Source organism: Macaca nemestrina, chromosome 5, assembly GCF_043159975.1.
Source record: "Macaca nemestrina isolate mMacNem1 chromosome 5, mMacNem.hap1, whole genome shotgun sequence".
NCBI classification, from domain to species: domain Eukaryota; kingdom Metazoa; phylum Chordata; class Mammalia; order Primates; family Cercopithecidae; genus Macaca; species Macaca nemestrina.
In genome coordinates this window covers 2142005-2164134 of record NC_092129.1, presented here as the reverse complement: position 1 = coordinate 2164134, position 22130 = coordinate 2142005, and the positions used below count along the sequence as shown (strand labels likewise).

Below are 22130 nucleotides of genomic sequence, written 5' to 3'. Positions count from 1 at the left end.
AAGAGGCCTCGTGTGGAGTTCACAAAGATGGCTGACGGGATGAGGCTCAGCTCCTTCGTGGCTACTGGAAGGAGGCCTTCAGTCCTTGCCCACGCTGCAAGGAGGTCTTCACAGTGCTGCTCACAACAGGTACATGTGTTTCCCCAGCATAAGATCTGAGAGCACAAAAGAGAGCACTAGCAAGGGAAGGCCTCAGATGGTAGTCGCATGCGTTTTAAAATCTAATGTGCAAAGTCACATCCCTGTTTTTCTTTACTGTGGCCATACTCTCTTCATTAGAAGTGAGTGGGTGAGACCATCAGTCTGGGGTGAATATTGCCTATATTGGGCACCCCTGAGATGGAGGGGGCTGTCTTCAAGGCTGCACCTCTTTCTGGTTACTTCTGTGGTCTGGTCAGGAATGCATCGGAGAAGATCTATGAAGCCATGAAGCAGCTTCCCACTGCTTTTTTCAGGTACAACTGCCAAGAACTAAAACTAGGGCCTTCTATGAAGAAGACTAAAGCCTTGGTTGTCTCTTCTTAATTTATCTTCATCACCACTGGTATTTATAACTGCAAGGTTTTGGTGTTAGACGGTCTGTTGGTCTGAATTTTTGACGTCAAGAATTTCTGTCTTTAATTATATTTGCTGTAATGTTGGATGTAAAACATTGCATGGATCTTGCTAGCCAGACATGACTTTAAACGTCTTGCATTCTTATTTTTTTCTCTAGTTCACTTTTGAACTAAATGTGCTTCCTAAGGAAAAACTAGAATTAGGATTAGAAATATAAATCTGTATATGTGTATGGTCTAGGAAGGACTCAAAGCAATGCTAAAAAGTATGTACATAATTTTAGGGGTGAGTTTGACGTTTACTTGTTTGTATGTAATCACATAATGTGATCCCAAATCCCAAATAGGATAAAGTCGTATTTGACTTAAGTATGAGGGCAAATGTGGCAACTTAAGTGCCCCCAGATGTTTTGCTAAATTAAAAACATAAGGCACATATGTTTAGAGTCTTATTTAGCCAGAATATATACTACAGTTGTTATGAATATCATAAAATTACAGTAATATTATGAAACAGAGAGAAGAAAATTGTTTGACACAGTGGTGACTCCACGGATCGGACCCATTAGCGTGTAGTTAGTGTGTACCTGTGTTGACAAAGGCACAAAATGCAGCAACAAGTGTGGTTATTGACAGGCAGAAACATTTATCCCTGTGTTTCCTGCCTAACAGTGCAGGAAACAACAGATTCACAACATGATCAGCAGTAACATTCTTTCCGTAAAAATGAAGAGAGGGAATGCTGGAGCTCAGGTTTAAACCCGGAAGCCTGGCCCTGGACTCCCGCTCGCTCTTAATCTGCTCGGACCCCGGACTCGCGCCCCTGATCCGCTCTGACCCCGGACTTGGACTCCTGGTCCGCTCTGACCCCGGACTCGTGCTCCTGACCCTGGACTCGCACTCCTGATCCGCTCAGACGTGCCACCTCCATCCAAAGCTGGGGAGAGGGGCACGACGAGAATTTGCTGACTTCATTAACAGATCACGAATGTTTGAATGAGTGGATAAACCAGATACTGTTTTAAACAAAAGCTAAATCAACTTAGAGATACTATCTTTTCTTTGGAAGATTCTTATTCAAATAAATGTTGCCTGCAGAAACAAAAACCTTCCTTGTGTTATTTTTCACACACACAAAATCATGGTAGTGCCATTTTAAGGGTAAAAGTTGAGAAAAGGCATGATCACTACTGAAAACGACTTTGACGTGTGCAGAGTATTTCTCCTCACCCTCATCCTTTATCCAAGTCCAAAACCTCAGCTGTGTGTAGCGTTCCCAGTCACCTCCTAAGACTTCTGGTGCTGGAAGCAAGGCCAGAGCTCCTGCTGAATTACGGCTGGAAAAATCCACTCTCCTCAAGTTTTTGCCATGTGGTGGGCTGAAGGCCTCTCTGCTCCAGCATCGAAAAGGCCAGCACATCTCCCTTGGCGGCTTTAAAGCTTTTATAAAGTGGAAAATATTTTGCTTCCTTGGACTGTGCAAGCTATAGAGAGTGAAAGATGTTGCTCTTACATTTGGGTGCAGTACATTTATTTTTCTGCAGATGGTAATCTCTTAAATCAGTGTGAATTTAAAGAGTTTCAGATTCTCAATTTAACAATGTCATAATAAAAATGTGTGTTTTTTAATCAATATTTTGAGTAAAGCATCTGTTCAACTTTATTATAATCATACACGTTTCTCTGCATTTCATTATCTTTCCCAAAATGTTACACGTTTTAAGTTTCAAATAAGAAGTGGAAAAAAATTAAGTTAATTTTTCCTCCTTCCTGAGAAAGAAGAACTGAAGTAGCTAAGGAACTAAAACAAGGCATAGCTGCCACTTCCAGGTTTTCAGTTGCAGCCGGGGCTCACTTCTGCACACTCCCTTACAGCACACGGAAAAATAAAAACCTCTTACAGCCAGGACTGTCTGAACATTGATGCTTTTAATTGCTATCTCAAGTAGTTCCACAACATGTCCAAAAATTGTTAATAAGATGTTGGATTAGATGATTCTGACTAATGGCCTATTGAAACGCGGACTTGAAATGAGATTTTCATAATTTTTCATTGCTTTCCAAACAAAATAAAACTTGGTAGAACTACTAAAACTGTCCTGAAAGCCTTTATTGCAGCATGTTAGGTTTTGTTTTCTTTGATTTTCCCTTTGGCCATTAAAAGAATCATTTTGTTTTTTCAGGGGCTACTCCCATATTGGCTGAGCCCATCCAATATGAACGTTTGCACTGATAAAACTGGAAATGAAAGAGAATAAAGGCCAGGCACAGTAATTCAGGTTTCAATTTTTTTTTTTAACTAATATTATTTTACTTTGAGGAGTACATTAATTTTTCAAGAGGTTTGATTTGATAAATGGTTCTTTGCAATTGCTTTGCCAGATGACAGCAAACTGACATAGGGCTGGGATGGATTAAGGTGGGCAAGAAGGAAAATTCTGCTAAATGTAATTTTGCAAGAGACAAGTTTCAAAACCAGAATATATTTTCTAAGAAATTTTTGAACTAGGTTGAAATAATGAGTAGTAAAGAACTTAAAAATTTATATTTCCATCCAACTAATTTTATGACATTTTGCTCAAGGATTATTTATTTTTATAACCCCAAATACTCTCTGGTAGGTACATTAGGTCCAGGTCTATACATCCAAGGTGCATGAGCAATTTGCTAAGAAAATCAGGCAGACAACATGGGTGATAACTTGGGCCCTAACGTGAGAGTTCTGACCTGAAGTAACAAGTCTAGAGCCTCTTGCTGCTCACACCCCAGACTGTTTAAGCTCCAAGTGACTCTGGCTTTTGCAAGGAGCTGGGATTTTATTCAGGGACTCTGGGCAGGGCTTGTCTTTCTTCTCCCAGATGGAGAAATGGGCTTTTAATAATTCACCTCTAAGCATAACAATGTAGTTTGTTTTTATTCTATTCTTTTAAATTTTTTTTTTTTAGATTTTGAAAATTGAGGTTAAATATACACAACTTAAAGTTCACCATGATAATCATTTAAAGTATACAACTAAGTGCGTTTAGGACACTCACAGTGTGGTGCGGCCTCAGCTCTCACTCGTTCTCAAGCATTTTTGTCACCCTGAAGGAAACTTAAGTACTAACTCCTAATTCCTCGCCCCTGGCAGACACAAATCTGCTTCCTGTCTCTACGGATTTGCCTATGTGGGATATTTCATAGAAATGTGGTCAGATCAGATGTGTTTCTGTGTGTCTGGCTTGTTTCACTTCCCACATCGCTTTTGAGGTGCATCCATGTTGTGTCATGTATCAGTACTTCACCTCTCTATTGTTTTCCAATTATTTATTATGGTAAAATACACATAAAGTAAAATCTGCCATCTTAACCATTTTTGAGTGCACAGTTCAGTGGCATTAAGTACATTCATATTGCTGTGCAGCCATCACCACCATTTATATCCAGACCTCTTTTCATCCTATAAAACCGATACCTTGTCCCCATTAAACACTAACTCCCTAACCTCCAGACCCAGCCCCTGGCACCCACCATTACACTCTCTGTCTCTATGATTTTAACTACTCTAACAACCTCATACAAGTAGAATTATATACTATTTGTCCTTTAATATAAACTAATAACCTGGTAAAAGAATGGGCTAAAACTTTAATAGTTGTTGTCTTCTATTCTTAATTTGCTAAGTGTTTGTATCAGAATGATTGCAGTTTACTGTATATCACTTTTATGTAAATAAAGTTGTTGAAAAAATAATCAAAACTTGTGGGTTGTAGCTAAACAGTGCAAGAGAGAAATTTATACATATTTTATAATACCTATAGATGTATACACACACACACAGGAGGTAGAAAAAGTTGAAAAATAATTATCTAGCCTTCCACATCAAGAAGCTAAAAAAGAAATAACAAATTAAACTGGAAAAAAAGAGACAATCATAAAATAAAGAACAGAAGTCAATATGTTATCAGCAGCGAGCCCAGGTGGGGTCCATGGTCCTCTATTCTTATCTTCTTGGAAGAAAGAATTCAGCCAAGAGACGGTAGATTTAAGGCAGAAGTGAAAGTTTACAGAAGTAAAAGAAAGTACACTTGGCAGGACCAAGCGGGCACTCGAAAGGGTCCCACAATCTTTGGCTTGGGGCTCTTATAGATTTGCTATTTCCTGTTTTTTTCCTGGTCTCTTCCCCTTGTCTTTTCCCTTGGGTGGGCTGTTGGCTGATCCCCACATGCTCAGTTACTTGCCAGTATCTGGGAGGGGTCACATGCATCATTTGGTAGCTGAAGTTATGTGTATGTTTTCTTAGGGAAATTTTCCCTTACTGGTCTAGCTCCCGCAGAGGAAGGTCATATACTGGTCAGACTTCACCATTTCACCCCTTTCTGCACATGCTTGGACACATTTTAAGTTCTCATTGGGAAGTTGTTGCCCACAAGCTCAAGACGTTCCCTGTTTGTTGGGAAATATTTCACTCCCTGGCACCAGTCGTGACCACCTACCATTCCTAAAGAGGCTGCCTGACAATTGCATGACAGCTGCCTGGCTAGACGTTCCCTGGGGCCCTGTCCTGTCCTTCCCTCTCTGCCTGTCCACCCTCTCTAGCAAATGCACTATGAAAGGTATTTAGTGTCTGCACTGGCCTGCTGTCTATTAACTACGTGAGGCGCTGTCTGACCTGAGAGGCCTCCTGGGCTTGTGTGTCCCATGGATGGAGGCTGGCGCTGCTTCTTTCAGACTGACGATGCTTATACGACCCCAGCAAGGAAAATTATCTGGACTCACAGACTTAGTCACTAATTTCCGGATGTTTAAGCTAAAGTTCAATAAAGAAAATAAATGCAGGATTCTAGAGACTGGGCAAACTTATAATTAAATCAAATGTTTTAAGGACCGGCTAAGTCATGGTACATCAAAGTCAGTAAACAGAATGTGGTAGCTCGAAATCAAGAAGAGGAAAGACTGGATGAATAAACCCTGTCTTTAGAACAGGGTAAATGTATCTTAAGTAAAATCACAAATGTTGACCGAAAAGCCTGACTCTTTAAAATGGGGAGGTTTTCTGCTTTTTCTGGATGTGTCTGTAAATGTCTCCATCCCTCTGTTCATCTTCATTACATTCTGTGCCTCCCCAGTGCCCAGGATTCAGTCTCCCCAGTTATTCTCAAATTATCAAAAAGGGCCCCTTGAAAAGGAACTGATTCTAAATTTTGTGCAAGAGAAGGCAAGATGATCATGGAAGTTCTTCTGTTGTTGTTTACTTTTTTTTCAACTAGGGTTGGGGGAGATATTCAAAGAGGTCTGGAGATACTGATGAAGGCATTATCTCGTAGAAGCCCCAAATGACTGGAGGGAAACAAATGATTACCTCTAATTCAAAGCAGTTTGTGAAAACACCTGAATTCCTGGGCTTAAGAGGGGCAAGCAGTAGAAAGTGTGCTGGAAAAATACTCTGTGGTCAAATAAATCAAAGGATGAATGCCCAGTTACAGAAAACATAATAAATGACAAAGTTGCTGGATACATGACCAAGCTTCAGACGTGGATTTCCAGGAATGAGACTTGTTATTATGATCCTTGGACCCAACAGACCCAGATAAGAGAAGCCTGAAAAGTGCCTTTCTAAGCTGCTGGGAACCTGGAAGCAGATATCTGACTCAGCTTCCTCGTGACTCTGGCTCTGATTCCTGGTCCCAGTGAAGACTCAGCTTTGAGAGTACTGGTTGGGCTCAGGAGCAGGAAAGCTGGTGCCAGCAAGGTTCCTGTGCATGGAAGCCCCTGAAGGCTGTGGCGGGTTCATCAGAGTGGGGAGGTGACCCTCACGGAATGCAGAAACGCATTCTCCAGGGGCTTGAGGACCCCACCTCGTCTGGCCATCCACACCAGCGGTGCTGCCCTGCCAGCCACGGCAAAGCCGAGGGGAGCTTTGCTGAGCCTCTCTGCCCTAGTCCCTGCCTTGTGTGGTGATCCCACTCCCCAAGAGCCTCCACATTGTTAGATACAACAGGGAAGTTAGTCTCATGCTGGAAGGTTGTTCTGGTGTGAGCTCTTCCCACAGATGAAGAGCTGCTTGAGTTCCCTGCTGTGTGCCCTTCCATAGAGAAGGAACCCCCTGGAGTCTCTAGCATGTGTCCTTCCCACAGAGGAGGAACCACTTGCAGTCCCCAGTGTGAGCTCTTCCCATAGATGAGGAGCCGCCTGGAGTCCCCGGTGTGAGCTCTTCCCATAGATGAGGAACCCCCTGGAGTCCCCAGTGTGAGCTCTTCCCACAGATGGGAGCTGCCTGGAGCCCCCGGTGTGAGCTCTTCCCATAGATGAGGAACCCCCTGGAGTCCCCGGTGTGAGCTCTTCCCATAGACGAGGAGCTGCCTGGAGTTCCCGGTGTGAGCTCTTCCCACAGACGAGGAGCCGCCTGGAGTCCCCGGTGTGAGCTCTTCCCATAGATGAGGAACCCCCTGGAGTCCCCGGTGTGAGCTCTTCCCATAGATGAGGAACCCCCTGGAGTCCCCGGTGTGAGCTCTTCCCACAGACGAGGAGCCGCCTGGAGTCCCCGGTGTGAGCTCTTCCCATAGATGAGGAACCCCCTGGAGTCCCCGGTGTGAGCTCTTCCCACAGACGAGGAACCACCTGGAGTCCCCGGTGTGAGCTCTTCCTATAGATGAGGAGCCGCCTGGAGTCCCCGGTGTGAGCTCTTCCCGTAGATGAGGAACCACCTGGAGTCCTCAGTGTGTACTCCTGACCAGTTGCCATGCAGCATTCCACGAGGACTGTTGTGTAGTCAAATGGGGAGTCTCACAACTTAAAAGGACAGGGGGACCCTTACATCATTATATAAGACAGGCTTTCTACACAAGTGGGGAAAATAGAACTTTTTTTGTATGACAGAGTCTGAAACCACAGCCAGTCTTAGGATAAATGGGCACAGACCACGTTGTCAAAGGCTTGACATTTGGATCAGAACCAGTGCTTAGGTCGGGGCAGTGATTGTCCAGTATGTTTCATGTAAGCTGGTTCTGAGTGTTATTAAGACATTCCATGAAAACAACTGACCCATGACCAATATGTGCAGAAGATGCTGGTTCAGTAACCACCATAAAAATGCATGAGTCTGTTTGCTCTGAGATTTCTCAGCATTTGATCATGATAATCTGCACTGAACAATGCTCATTCTATTGGCACCTCCTAAGAGACCAGTGTTCTGGGGCACACAGAACCCCAGTTGCCCACACATTCGGTCTACTCCTCCCCCTACTTCGGGCGAGAGGGCTTCTCTGCAATGGTCCAGTCTTGTCCCTTTGTGGTTGCCGGGTTACTCTCCATCACGTGCACGGAGGCTGTTCTGTGGGAGAGGGGTGTCCACAATGCAGAACCCCTGATGATGAGATTCCTTCTCACTTGCTGTCAGACGTGGATCTCACCTCCAACCAGACCGTAACCTGGGACTGATTTTATGAGACTCCCACGAAGATGTCTCTAGGAACACATTGGCCTAAAATGCAAAGCACACGCCATTTCAGAGCTCATCTCTGTTACACAGATGACCAGGGAGAACCTCTCAAAGGTGAGGGCCAACACATGCAGCACCCACCAGCCGATTCAGAAAGGTAGGCACAAAGTCTTTTGGCAAATGTCAAACGTCAATGTTCCTAAGGAGAGTAAAGCTGGGACCAGGCAAACAGCACAGGCTGCATGGTCCACTGGGTCTTGGGGAGCAGAAGCTGTGAGATGGAGTCAAATGGGGCAAAGAGCCAGATGCAAAGGTGAGTGATGCAAGCAGGATGAGCCATCACCCCGGTGTGGAATGCAGCCTGGGGACGAATTTTCACAGGGTCTCTCCTGGCTCATATGGTCTCCTGGGACTGCATTTCTCACACTGAGCAGCTGAGCAGGTGCACCAGCCGACCATGGAGAGAAGCACTGCAATCGCATTTTAGACAAGGGAGAAAGCGGTAAAGCTCCACCCCACTAACAATTGTAAGAATCTTCTTCCTTTTAGGAATTTTGAATTCTCCAAATGTGGGCCAGGCTGCTAACCAAACATAAATGGTACTGGACAAGGTTAAATCATGAAGTCAAAACTAGACCACATGGCATTATGCACTTGAATTCTATGTTTTAAGATGGGCTTTGACTTTTCATGATCCAAGGTGATTTCCAGCCCCAGGTTATGTATTAAACATATGGCATATTGTGGTTTACAAAGCACTTTCCTATGATTATCTATTTAGAGCTTCACAACAACCATGCAAAGAAAGGAAATAAGTATTCCAGAGTCCTATAGGAGACCATTGTGCCAAAGAAGGCTTGGCTCATGCCTCTAATTCCAGAACTTTCAGAGGGCAAAGTGGGAGGATGGCTTGAGATCAGGGGTTCAGGACCAGCCTGAGCAACATAGTAACACCCTGCTTCTATAAAAGAATTTTTTTTAATTAGCCAAACGTGGTGGTGTGTATCTGTGGTCCCATCTACTCATGGTGGCTGAGATGGGAGGGTCACTTGAGCCTGGGAGGTAGATGCTGCAGTGAGCCCTGATTGCACCAATGCATTCCAGCCTGGGTAACAGAGCAAGACCCTGTATTTTCTACAGCATAGTTAGAGCATGTTAACAAATGTCAATTAGGACACTTCTACTTTTGGCCACAAAGTAATAGCTTTTATCAAAACATCAGCTTAATTCTCCAACCTTCAGCCATGAACAACTCTAAAAGCCAAAGAGGATGCATACACAGAAATAATGACAATATAAGGCTAGTTTTTGAGGGCACTCAAGGGCCGTCAAGGTAGGTAGGAACTGAAGGACCAAAAGCCACAAAAGAAGAGAAGTGGACTCAGGTGAGCATCACTTTTTGCTTTTGCTTTTCCCCTCAAGACATTTATAAATTGAAACCTAGAGAAAAGAGTCCAAACAGAAAGTAGTGGCCAGAGGCTTTGGTACTCTGGCTGGTTTGGGAGGATCCAAGTTAAAGTTTAAGGATAAAAAGGAGGTCAGGACTTGAGTGGGAAGAGAGAAATGCAGAGGTTTATGCCCAAAATTCTGGGTCTACTTTTTCCCTGGGGCATTTGTTGGGTTCTAAGCTGTCATGAGAGACTTCTAGAAACCAGCATGGAACAGGAACTGGAAGGATAAAGCAGAAGCTGTTGTGCGGTGCTAGAGAAACAAAAGTTAGAGTTCAAAGTTTGACAAAGAGGAGAGGACTTGCCAAACACCTTGGGGTTTCAGTTGAGTTTCCAAAAGAACTATGCCCCAGAAATAATAGCCCAGTGCTTGCAAATAGCCCAGTGCTTGCAAAATCTAAAACTGGATAAAACTGGATCAAAATGACTTGCCAATATGCTATCTATTTGCAAGAAGAAAATTACATCTTTCATAGATAAAGATGAAAAATGCCAGGATGTCCATACTAGTCACACTAATGTCAACCATTCAATTAAAAACTACCAGCCATGCCAAAAAGCAGGACTGAAACAACTGAAAACCAAGAAGAAAAGCCTGATAATACAAATAGACCTACAAGTAACCTTAGCTGGGGACTTTAATAAAAGTTTAATTAGTATATCCAAGAAAATATAGAGAATTTGATTAAAGAACTGCAATAGATAATTATTCTAATTTAAAAATCGAGTAGCTAAAATTTAACATCAGTGGGTGGGTTTAATAGCAGTCAGACACAGCAAAAAAAAGTGGAGTACTGGAAGATCAATCATTGGAAAAGATTCTGTCTAGCATCAAGAGAAAAAAATACAAAATTTTTAAAAGGCAAAAGGACATTTGCAGCAATATGAAAAATTAAACATTTGTATAAGTTGATTCCAGAAACAGAGGAGGAAGGGAGGGAGGGTGAAATGGGGGAGTGGGAAAAGAGAGAGAAAATATGAATATGAAAGCATTAGAAGCAGAATTAGACAAGAGACACTGGCTGAGATTTCCCCTAAAACAACAACAACAAAAGGCATGAAACCACAGATTAAGGCTCAAAAGATCTCAAGCAGGGCAGGTAGGAAGAAAGCCTCACCAAGTTACATCATAAGAAAGCCACTGAAACCCAAAGATGAAGAGAAAATCTTAAAAGCAGGCAGCCAGAAAAAAAGACATATTATCTTCAAGGCAACTATAATAAGACTGACAGCTGATGTTTCTGAGGGAAACCATGGCAGACAGAAGAAAATGGAAAGAATGTTGAAAGAGCTAAATGAAAACAACTGCCAATCTAGAATTCCACATCCCATAAAAATGTCCTTAAAAAAGGCTTTATGAAAAATAAAAGCTGATAGAATTTATCACCAACAGATATACATTAAGAGAAAAACACAAAGGGATTTCCTAGCATGAAAGAAAATCATCTGAAAAGGAGGAAAAAAATTATAGAGAAATAAAAAGCACTAGAAGGGTTAAACATGTTGGTAATTCTAAATTAATATTCAAACAAAAATAATATTATTATTCAGAGTTTGAAATATATGTAGCATTAAAATATATGTAAACAATTGCACAAAAGATGCTGGGAGTAGTGGATGAAGTTAATGTGCTAAGATTTTGCATAGTCCTAGGTATGGTAACAGTACTTAAGGATGCATATTGCGATGTCTAGAGTAACTACCTAAAGAATAACTAAAAATATATATAATCATCCAGCTAATACAGGGTAAGTTGAATAATTAAAGACACTTGATTAATTTGAAAGAGAGAAAGGAGGAATAATTAAAACAAATTGTTTTATACACAATTAGAATGATTGATTAATTTGAAAGAAAGAGAGAAAGGAGGAATAATTAAAACAAATTGTTTTATATTCAATTAGAATGAGTCATCTGATTACAAGGTGAAAATTTTCAGATTAATAAGAAAGAAAAACTTAATATATGCTGTTTACAAAAGATGCAGCTTAAAATCAGAACAAAGAATATTTGAAAATTAAGAGATGGATAAAAGATATCCCATGCAGATACTAGCTAAAAGAAAGCTTATGCACCTATATTAATATTTGATAAACTTTAAGGCAAACATATCATTAGATATAAAGATGTTTCATAAATACTAAAAAGGTTCAATTCAGTACAAAGATATACCAATCCTAAATTTTTATACACCCAATAAAATAACTCAAAATACCTGAAGCAAGAATTATCAGAAATAAACAAAGTAAAAAAGAATCCTTAAACCACAGTAGGATATTTTAAGATACCTCTGTCAGTAATCATTTGAACAATTTGCATAACAAACTTGACCTAATTGGCATGTGTAGAAACCTATCCCTAAAAACTTCAGAGCACACATTCCTTTCACATGCACATGGAGTACAGAATGTTCTCGGACCGCAGTGGAATTAAACTCAAAATTGAAAACAGAAAGAAAACTGAAAAATTATCAGATATTTTATAATAAAGTAACAATAGTAGAATCTTATAACGCAAATCAAAATTAGAATAACTAAGGAAAACACGACATCTCAACACAGGTGGTGCACAGTTAGAACTGCACGTAGAGGAAAATTTCTAACCTTAAATGAATGCATTAAAAAAATGGAAGGCTGCAAAATCAAGGATCTAAGCTTATATCTTAAGAAATTAAACCAATACAAAATTAAACTAAAATAAAATATAAGCAATAAAATCATCATCAATATATGTGTAGGTAATAGAGATGAATTAACAACACCAAAGTATACAAATCATGTATTTCTATATTCTAGGGCACAAAAGTATATGTTTCCACATAGTAGCAACAACCAGTTAGGCCCCATAATGTGATGCTGCAGCAAACCAATTCCAGATGGCTAAAATTTCTTTTAAAATACCTGAAAACTAACAATATCAGTTGTTCATAAGGATGGGATGCAGCTGAAACTTGCATACTCTACTCCTGGGAATGTAAGTTGATCCTAGGAAAATGTTTTGCAGTATTTACGAAAACTATACAGATCATAACCCATGCCTTGGCAATTTCACTTCTAGATATGCACCCCAAATAATATAAATACATATTCATCAACACACATGCAAGCATGTTCACAGAAACTATTCATGACAGCCTATGACTGGAAACTACTCAAATATCCAACATCCTTAGACAAATCAGTTCGATGTGTAAATAGAATGTATTGCACAATAATAAAAAAGAAGAAAGACCTGCTTCATGTAACAACATAGAAGACTCTCACAGACATAATGGTGAATAAAATAAGTCACAAGATACTAACTATGGTATTGTTACATTTATAATAAGTAAAAGTAGGCAAAACAAATATATTACCGTAAGAATCAGAATAATGGTTTCTCTCATGGGAAGTAGGTAGACTATTACTAAGACAGGCCAGGAAGCAGGCTTCTCGGGAATTGGTAATACTTTGTACCTTGAACCGCTGTATCTATGGTAACTACATTTGCAAAACTTTATCAAGCTACAGAATGTGCACCAAATATTAGTATATTTTACTGTTTAAAAAAGCAAAATGAAACAAACAAGTATCAGATCATTTCACCCTCCCTGTTTAAAACTACTTAACAGCTTCCATTTTAAAAATTTACAGTTATTCTCCAAGCTCATCTCACACCACACTCCCTCTTACCTTACCACACCTCAGCCTGAGGTCTGCTCCACCACAAACCCTGGATTCCCACTCTTCCTTTTTTTCTGAAATGTTCTTCTCACAACTTCTCTCACATGTCCAACTCTACTCTTTGGGTCTCAGCTCAAGTGGTATCTCATCACAGACACCTTCCCTGGCCACCATGTCTAAGTGGTCTGCTGCTGTGCTCCTCACTGGTCAGGGCCCCAGGGCAGCAGGGCCTCTGGCATCTTCATTGTTGGGTGCCCAGCATCTGGTAGTGCCTGCCACATGGAAGGAACACGTGAATATTTGTTGAAGGCATGAACCATTCCGATTCACTCTCATATGTCCTTTAGTCCAATTTTCAATGACCTCTCTTTGTCTGTAACAGAGACTCTCGTCTCTCTTCTCCCTCTGGGATGAAGGCTCTGTTGGTGCAGGAATTGTGCTTGTTTTCTCAGTTTCTGTGTCTCGGTAGGGAGAGCAATGCACACATTCTGCTGAATAAATATTTTGAATGAAAGAATGAATGCATGAGTAAATAATTTGGCAGCTATGGTAAGAAAGTAAAAATTAAATGTTTTAACCAAGACTATATTAATCTGAGTTTTTTCCCTAAACTTGAGACTTATAGCTGCCTCTTTGTGCTACAATAAATGCTAAGAACATGCAAAGGTCCAAGCCACAGGGCCTGCCCTGTAGCAGCGTGAGGTTCAGAGGCAGGCAGAAGTGGGGAGGCCTGACTGCAGCTTGGCTGCTTCACCAAACACCGTGGGAACATGGCGTGGAGTGGAAGGGTTTCTTGAGAAAGCCTTGAGTCCTCAGAGTATCCCATCATGAACAAAACGAGCCAAGATGCTTCACACAGGAAATTTCCATAGTGGTGGGGACAAACCCAGTACTGATGCCCCAAGTCCCTAACGTTTAATTTCCGAATATAGTTTATAAGATAAAATCCAAGAGGACAAACTTGCCCAATTTATACAGAAAGGCTTTGTGAAGTGAAAGATGTAAGTAAAGCTAAGAGAATAAGTAAATTACCACCTGGTGTATTTTATGCCTTTGCTGATAATTAATAATTAGCTGACTTCAATGTGAACCTGATCTTCTTCAAACACTGAAAAACAACTTGAGTTATACTCCATGAAAAGGTTCTGAGTAGTATTTAATTAAAAATTTTAAAATCAGCCTTTAGAAAGTTTTGATGTTTATTTTATTACATCCCTGAAGCACAGCTCTTGGGATAGAAAAAGCATAGGGAGTAGCTGTGGGTTTTGAAACATTTTATTTCATCCTGAGCCTTTTCATTTTATTGTTTTGAGAGAGGGTCTCACTCTGTTACCCAAGCAAGTATGCAGTGGCACATTCAAGGCTGCTGGAAGAAAACATGGCACATACAATTTCCTATAAGTAGTTTGCTGGGAGAAAATAATATGTCAGCCGTTTAGCAAGTACAAAATAATTTAACATTGAACAAATGACTGATGCTACCATCAGCTGTATAATTAGCAAGGTCCTCAAAAACAGCTACTGGACAGTTTCATGCATAGAATGCACATAAGACAGTGATAACACGAAATCACAGAGTAATATCACAGACGCGTTAAACCTTCAAGGATTGTTGAAATATCACCAAGAATGTTCACTGAACTAACCTTAGTTTCTAAGGTTTATGCAATCACTTGAATTTTACTAGCCCTATCAATAGTTAAGAAACAAATTCAAAAATGGATTCCACCACTTCATAAGCAAACTTGCAATTTATAAATCCTGGAAATACAAGAAACGAACCAGTTGTAAAATCAGAGGATAACTTGGGATGAAACGAGGTCACTGGCCCATAGGGATTGTTTCCTCCAATGGAGCTTCACAACTCGTAAATGTGAAGAGGATTTCACTTCCAGCAACATGGTTTTGCTTTAAAATTCCAAGTAGGGATACCAGTGAGGTCCCCAAGGTTCGTCTTCACAGGGCCTTGCTCTCACACCCGGTCAGTGTCTGTCCCTGTGCAGGGAGGAGGAGGTGCCAGACGAATCAGTGAGCCAAGAGTCTTTTGTGCTCAGGTTATGGGATTTGAAGACTGTGTTTTCTTTTTCTTTCTTTCTCTCTCTCTCTTTTCTTTTCTCTTTTTTATTTTTATTTTGAGGCAGGATCTCACACTGTCGCCCAGGTTAAAGTGCACAGGCGCAACCGTGGCTCACTGCAACCTCTGCCTCCCCAGCTCAAGCGATTCTCCTGCCTCAAATTCCCGAGTAAGTGGGACCACCAGGCCCAGCTAATTTTCATATTTTTAGTAGAGAGGGGGTTTCACCATGTTAGCCAGGCTGGTCTCAAACTCTTGGCCTCAGGTGATCTGCCCACCTAGGCCTCCCAAAGTGCTAGGACTACAGGCGTGAGTCACCACACCCAGTTGAGATAGTGTTTCCTTCTTGGGAAAACAAGGATCTTTCCCAAGTCTCCCACCTGCTGTGTAATTCCACCCAGTGTGTGTCTAGTTATCTCTTGCATTTTGCGTGCATAACATTTTGCTTTAGTCAACAGAGTCATGTGTCTGGAAGCTGCTGGAGTCCTTCTCACAAGATCTCCACCAGTGGGATGGGTGCGGCGAGCCAGAACCCACCTACCATTTGCAACTTCACCATTCAACAACTAGTGGAAGTTCCATTCCAAACACAATACCAGGCAGGAAAAGGCACCTGAGGGAGAGAAAGGAAGGGGCTGGGAAGAGGATGTCCCTCTGAGGGCCTCCGAAGGTGAGTGCAGGCTGCTTTTTAACGCCTGCTCCATATCCCTGCTTCTCTGGGGGAAGCAGATTTTGTGAACTTCCTCAGCAGAAGTCAACCCAGCGTCTACGCATGACCTGTGGTGGCTCCTGGAGGCTGAACATGGCAGCATCTCCTCCTTCTGAACCCTCCACTCCATCAGGGCCCCTTTGACCTTTCACCATCCTCCAAACCCTCCCTCATTGTCTACCTGGACCCATTGACCAGTTATGAGTTCTCAGTGATTTTTCTACTTAACTTTTCTTTATATGTGCCCACTGGGGACTCTCATAAATGCCTCCCCGCCTGCCATGGGTACCCGTCTGCTCTCAGATCTCTCTGTAAGCTTCGTTCACTCACAGCTGCTTCTCAGTAACAATGAGAAACGGCTTGTCCCGCCTTTGTGTCTGGACGTACTCTCTGGTCACCTGGACTTTGGCAGCATGTGAAGCCTGCTGGGCGTTTAGTGCCCCCATCACCCCAGTGGCCTGCAGAGCATCTGCTGTGGGCTTCCCAGCAGTGTTACGACACACAGGGTGTGGAGACACGGCGGCAGTTCATCCTCCTGACCACCAGGTGGCTGTCACTTATATTTCCCCAGGAACAAAGAAGCGAGCCAGCATTAGAGAAAGCTTTTCTTTTCTCAAGATGATATTGCCAAGGTCTGAGCTAAACTCAATTCTCCAGGACATGCTTGACCCGCGAATGTCTCCCTTAGTGTTTCTCTAACTAGAACAGGCAGATCAGACACATCATCAATTCACAGGAATTCATCCTCCTCCAAGAGAAGCTGAAATATTAGTTGTGTTTGCAGTTCCTTCCCTGGATAAGAAAATACATTCAGGTCAAAGATGACAGCATTTCTGAGTCTCAATGGTTTCTCATCCACACAGTAGCCAGGTGTGTAGTAAAAATCTTCCCGTGCCCCCAAAATGTCTGACTTTTGTCCTCAGCTCCTGGGCGCTCCAGCGCCTCCTTCTGGGCGCTTTGGGCTTGCTGGATGGTGACGGTATGACTGAGTGGGGGCTCCAGGCCAGGCAGCAGCAGAGGCCCCGCAGGTTGACACACACGGAAGCCAAGGAAGTAGCTCATCTCCGGTCAAGCGTGATGGAAGTGCTGCCTCAGGGCTTCTCCTGGATGCCGCCCTGTGTGCTCCGGCCCTGGCTAATTTTATCTGTACCCTTGCCCTGTGATAAGGTGTCACAATGTGTACAGCAGCTCTCAGGGAATTCCACAAGTCCATCCAGTAAATCATTGAAGCTGAGGGTTGTTTTGGAAGCCTGGAACCTGCATTTGGGTAGACATGAGCATCCTGTTGGCAACATGTCCCCCAGCTTCATTGTTTAAACTCCTTGCACCAGGGTTATGTTTAGGAAAGATCAAATCTAATCATTTTTCTGCTCAAAACCCTCCAGTGGCTTCCATTGTCAAAGTCCTTCCATCATCCAAGTCCTTCCAGCATCCTACCATGGCCTCATTACAAGCCTGTGCCATGCCCCACCTGACAGTTCACATCTGAGCTCATCTCCGGTTGCCCCATTCCCTGACTCGGCCCCAGGGTCCCCCTGCCAATCCCTGGCCATGCTGAGTGTGTGCCTCCCACAGGGCCTTCATACCCATTCCTCTGCATGGATGCCCTTCCCCTCATCATCCAAACTGCCTGCCCCTCATATCCTCATATGTCCCCTAAATGTCATCCTGTCCTTGATGCCATGCCCAATAATTCTACATAGACGCCCCCAGTGGGTGTTCCATACCCTTTCCTGTTTGCTTTTCTCCAAACGCTCCTGACTCCACACTCTACACTGTTGTGCCTGGTGTCCTCCCTTCACTCGGAGGAGGCAGCTCCGTGAGCTTTGTTCACCACTCACCCAGCAGGTGGAATGGGGCCCACAGCAAGCACTCAGGAGCTACATTCTGAAGGCCTGAGTCGGCAGGTGCCCCCACTCTACAACACATTGCAGATGGAGAGAAATAAAACATGAAGAAAGGGCACTGCCTTTAATGAACCTAAAGCCAACCCGACCAAACACACATGTGTGTGCAATAACTGGGAGACAGCTGCCACGTGCGATCAGGCCCACATGTGATGGAACCCATGCGTTTGGAGATGAGGAGGCTGTGCCCTGGTACGGAGTGGTCTCAAAGTGCTCAGTAAACTCAGAGGGGGGTCTACTGAAACAGGAAAACAGAAAGTGGATTCATGACTTGAAACATGAAGGCTGAGGTTCAAAGAGTCACCATGGGAAATGTGACTGGGGGCTGACAGGCAGGGGAAAAGCATCACCAGAATGCGGGGACTGGCCAACAATGAGGGCGAAAGAGCCTGCCACTCAAACAGGCTGCACCAAACAGAAGCAAAGGCGGCATCCACTGCTCTAGGACCTTTGAGATGGGAATAAACCAGAGTGTTTTGAGTCTAATTATTCAGAAAAATCAGAGTGATGCAGAATGGCAGAATTTTAAAACAGCAGTTTTCTACATCAAAGGAAGGGCACATTGGCTCTCTTTGGAGTACAGTTTTTAAAAAGTTGCTGAGGTAAACTCAGTGAAAATCCAGACAATGCTTACTCCCTGCAAATATGCAAAATAGCCAGTCTCGTCACTCACTTCATTAGGGCAAGAAAGGAAAAGAATTCCTCACTAGCAATTGAGATTTTCTGGCAAAATGCGAGGAGGAGAAAACTTTGACTCAGAATCCCCTCTGTTCACCTAGGTGGGCCTGAAAATGTCCAGCTTGGCTCACTCAGAGCAGAGTCTCCGTGGACTTCCCAGGCTGTCCTTCCACTCAGAAGACAGAGAATGCCTTTCAGCGTCTCAAGGCGCCTTGGGTCTGTCCCCAGGGGGATGCGCACAGCTGTAGTTAGAGGAAGGGGCATTTCCTCCATTCTGCGGAGAAACCAGCTCACAGGAGGTTTTGACGCAGTGATTAGCATCCAGGAGATTATGAGAAACACGCATTTCTATGCTCTTCTCACGACCTCTGATGATGACCACATTATGCTGAGGCAGGAGGGGTTCACCCGGTCATTTTTCATCAGAAGAAAAGGAACATTTCTCCAGGAGCTCAGAGCTTCTCTGGCAGGTAGAAGGGAATGTGAACTCCATCCCGAGTGCAAGCACAATGATGACCTTCTAGAATGAAAAGGGGCATTGTTGCTGCAGAGCAGCTGGAGGGGTGAACAACACAAGAGACGCAAAGAGCCAATGTCTGTCCAGCCATGAGCCAAGGGCAGACTCTGCAGAAGGCCAAGGTCACACAGAGCACTCCAAGAGTGACTCCAGGAAAGACAGAATGATGCAGACCTGGGTCAAAAAGGCCGTGGGGTGACGCCATTGAACAACAGGACTTGGGTCAGAACGTTTACTAATGTTGAATCCCACTGAATACCTATCAATCAAAAATAGCAATTGAAGGTCAACATGATGAAAACCATAGGCAGAGGGGTGTGGGAGCGCCTTCGGCGGGGTGCTGAGTCCATCCTGAATCTGGTCAAAGCAGAAGAAGGAGTGGGTGGGGGGCTGCCACTGACTCACTCACATCCCCATGCAACCCACATCCTGGGTCCTTTCCCTCCCGACAGGCGCGACGCCTTCCTGGGCAGCATGGGGTGTCACTCCTGCTGGAGGCGCTTCCTCCCACACCTGCTCCAGCATCGGTGAGACCCACCAGAAACCAGGAGCTACTGGCCGCCTCCTCCCCACTCTAGAAGCGATGCCACGGGAGGATCACCGGCTGTAGGTCCCTGCCATCGCGCCGGACACTCCCCGTGAGGACCAGATTCATGCGTGGCCATCCCCACGGGCCCTGGCGTCTACACGAGGCTGAGACCCAGCAGCCTCTTGTTCTCCATCCTCTCCCCTCCCCGGGTTCTCCTCCCCCGTCCCGTCCCGCATGAACTGCTGGGCTCACAGCTCCTCTCTGCCCCACTCCCTCCACATCTCCAGCTGGAGGAGAAAACCCACGGCCGGGGATGCCTCTGCGGTTCCACCCTCTGCGGTTCCACCCGGGACTCCCGCCCGCGATGCGAGGCTGCAAGTTCCCCTCAAAACTCGCAGGGCCTTTCTCCTCTGCTCGCGCCAGCGGCCTTCCTTAGATTCTCCACAGCACGTGGCTCTGCATGTCTCCATCTCCGACGCAGCTACATTCTCTGAAAGCTGACGCCTGACCTTGGCATCTCCTCAGCACTGCTCAGGCGCGGGCAGCGGCTGTGCCCTGCGAATATCCTCCAGGGGAGCCGGCTTGAGTCCAGCTCAGCAAATGGAAGTCCAAGGACCTCCCAATCTGTCTGGGAGGCGTCTAGGGGCGTCTGGGAGCGTGGGGAGGCAGCGGGGACCCTGGCCAGGCGCCTGGGAGTCTGTGGAAGGCATCTGGGAGCGTGTGGGGAGGCGTCTGGGAGTGTGTGGGGAGGTGTGTGGAGTGTGTCGGGAGGTGTCTGGAAGTGTTTGTCCATCAGAGCTATAAAATTGATATCTGAGCTATTAAAAGAAAAAAACTAGAAACTTCATTTGTCCCTTTACTGTGCTGATTGAGTTCTGCGAGAGCCACTGGAAGCTCCCGGTGAAACAGCCACAGTCCTCCAGCCTGTGCTTCCTGCAGGTCGTGCTCTGCTCCAGGATCTGGGTGGGCCCCAGCAGCCAGGAACATTGGGCACTGTCCCTTCACTGGATTCGTCTGGTGTCACTGTGCAGCACAGTACCTGCTGAGGCCTCGCCATGCCCAAGCACAGGGCTGAGCACAGGACACAGAGGTGCGAGTGGCCACACCTTCCACACCCACTCAGCACCTGCCTGCTGCCTGCTGGGCCTCCTCACGAGGGCAGGGGCCTGAGGCAGGTCCTGGGTCCCAAGGGCCTGGGAGCAGAGTCTAGGCTTTGCAGGACTGAGCAGGTGGGGAGGGGGGAACAGGTCATCACCCCTGCAGCACTTTCTGGGAGAGCAAGTACCTGCGCTGGGAGAGAAGGGAGCAAAGCAGGTGGATCTGATAACTATTGGAAGGCAGAGTCAGGTCCCTGGGATTTAGAGTGTGATGGGACTGGGCTGAGAGACAGGAAGGACCCAGAGAGATTAAGTGAGAATCTCCCTCTGTCCCTAAACCTGTGCACTCGGGACATCTAAAAAGTCTCCGACTTAGAGCCAAGGACTGTGGGCTCCCTGTCTTAGAAACTGAAAGGAATATTCATCTACCTTTAAGCAAAGGCTTGTGTTTTTAAGTGAAATCATCTCAGATCCAGGAGAGAGGGCTGGAGGAGTGCAGAGGACTTGGGTGAACTCCTGGGTCTCCGGTGTCTTTCCCAGTAATGTCCGCTGTGTCCACAGGGCAGGAGTTTCTGCTGCTTCTCCTGATCCCAACCTCTTGCCGCCTGGCGAGTTATTTCTGTTCTGATTCCCACCTGCGCCCTCTGCCCCAGGGCCTGTGTGGAGAAACAGGGGTGTCAAAAATGAATGAGACAGGACAAGGAGCAGCCCCTGTCTTGTTTTGCTTCTTTGGGACAAGTGAAGAGAAACAACAACAACAACAAAAACAAAACAAAACAAAACAAAACAAAACAAAAAAACCCTTTCCAGGCGAATGCCCTGGATTATTTTAGCAAACTCCACAGCTTTTGATAAACTTGGGCTGAGCATAAGGAAGCAAAGAGCAGTACATCTTTTTCACTTCGGCTCTCCTTTCACAGCAGGCTTTCAGTGGGAGGGGAGGACAGGAGGCCCCAGAGGGGTCCGGGAGAAAGCAGAAGAAAGCGGAGTCGACATTTTCTGAAATGCCAAAGGTCTGGTCTCCACTTTAAACCTCTGCAGTTACAAAACAGAGGGCTGAGTCATCACTCCCATCAAGTCAGGGGAGGGGGGAGCCATTCAGAAGGCAGTTTTAATTTTTATTTTATCTTTTACTAAATATTGAGGATGGAAACCCCCAGCCTTTCCAACATGCATTTTCTCCAGTGGAGAGCTGGCAGACTGGGCCGTCTCTCTTGCCCTGCTTTTCATCTTCTCTGAGGTCTTTTGATCTTTCCCCTGAGTGGGCTCAAAAGGGATGATTCAATCTCCAAGAAGCCCAGCAATTACTTTCAGAAAGGTTAGGGAAACGTTTTCAGCCATTTCAGAAAGTTTAGAGTGGTTTTAGTTATGGAATCTGAACACAGTTCTAAATTTGCTGTGTATTCTAAATGATCTGTTCTTAAACAGATGTATTTTCCAAAGTGAATGCCACAATTTTCTGTGAACATATTCATGGATGTTTCAGAGAACAAAATTAATTCGTGGTCTAAAGTATTTGGGAAACCATGGGT

At 44.4% G+C, this 22130-nt stretch overlaps 1 protein-coding gene across 3 annotated transcripts in view; it reads right to left on the bottom strand.

Annotated features, from left to right (window-relative positions):
• LOC105487638 (WD repeat domain 27) overlaps positions 1 to 22130 on the bottom strand; it is a 304221-nt gene that overhangs the window by 10953 nt on the left and 271138 nt on the right. For all 3 annotated transcript variants that reach the window (XR_011623215.1, XR_011623216.1, XR_011623217.1), the window contains 2 exons: positions 21028 to 21254; positions 13097 to 13359 (listed from right to left, as the gene is read on the bottom strand). The gene's annotated coding sequence lies outside the window, so the exon portion shown is untranslated. The remainder of the gene's footprint in view (positions 1 to 13096; positions 13360 to 21027; positions 21255 to 22130) is intronic.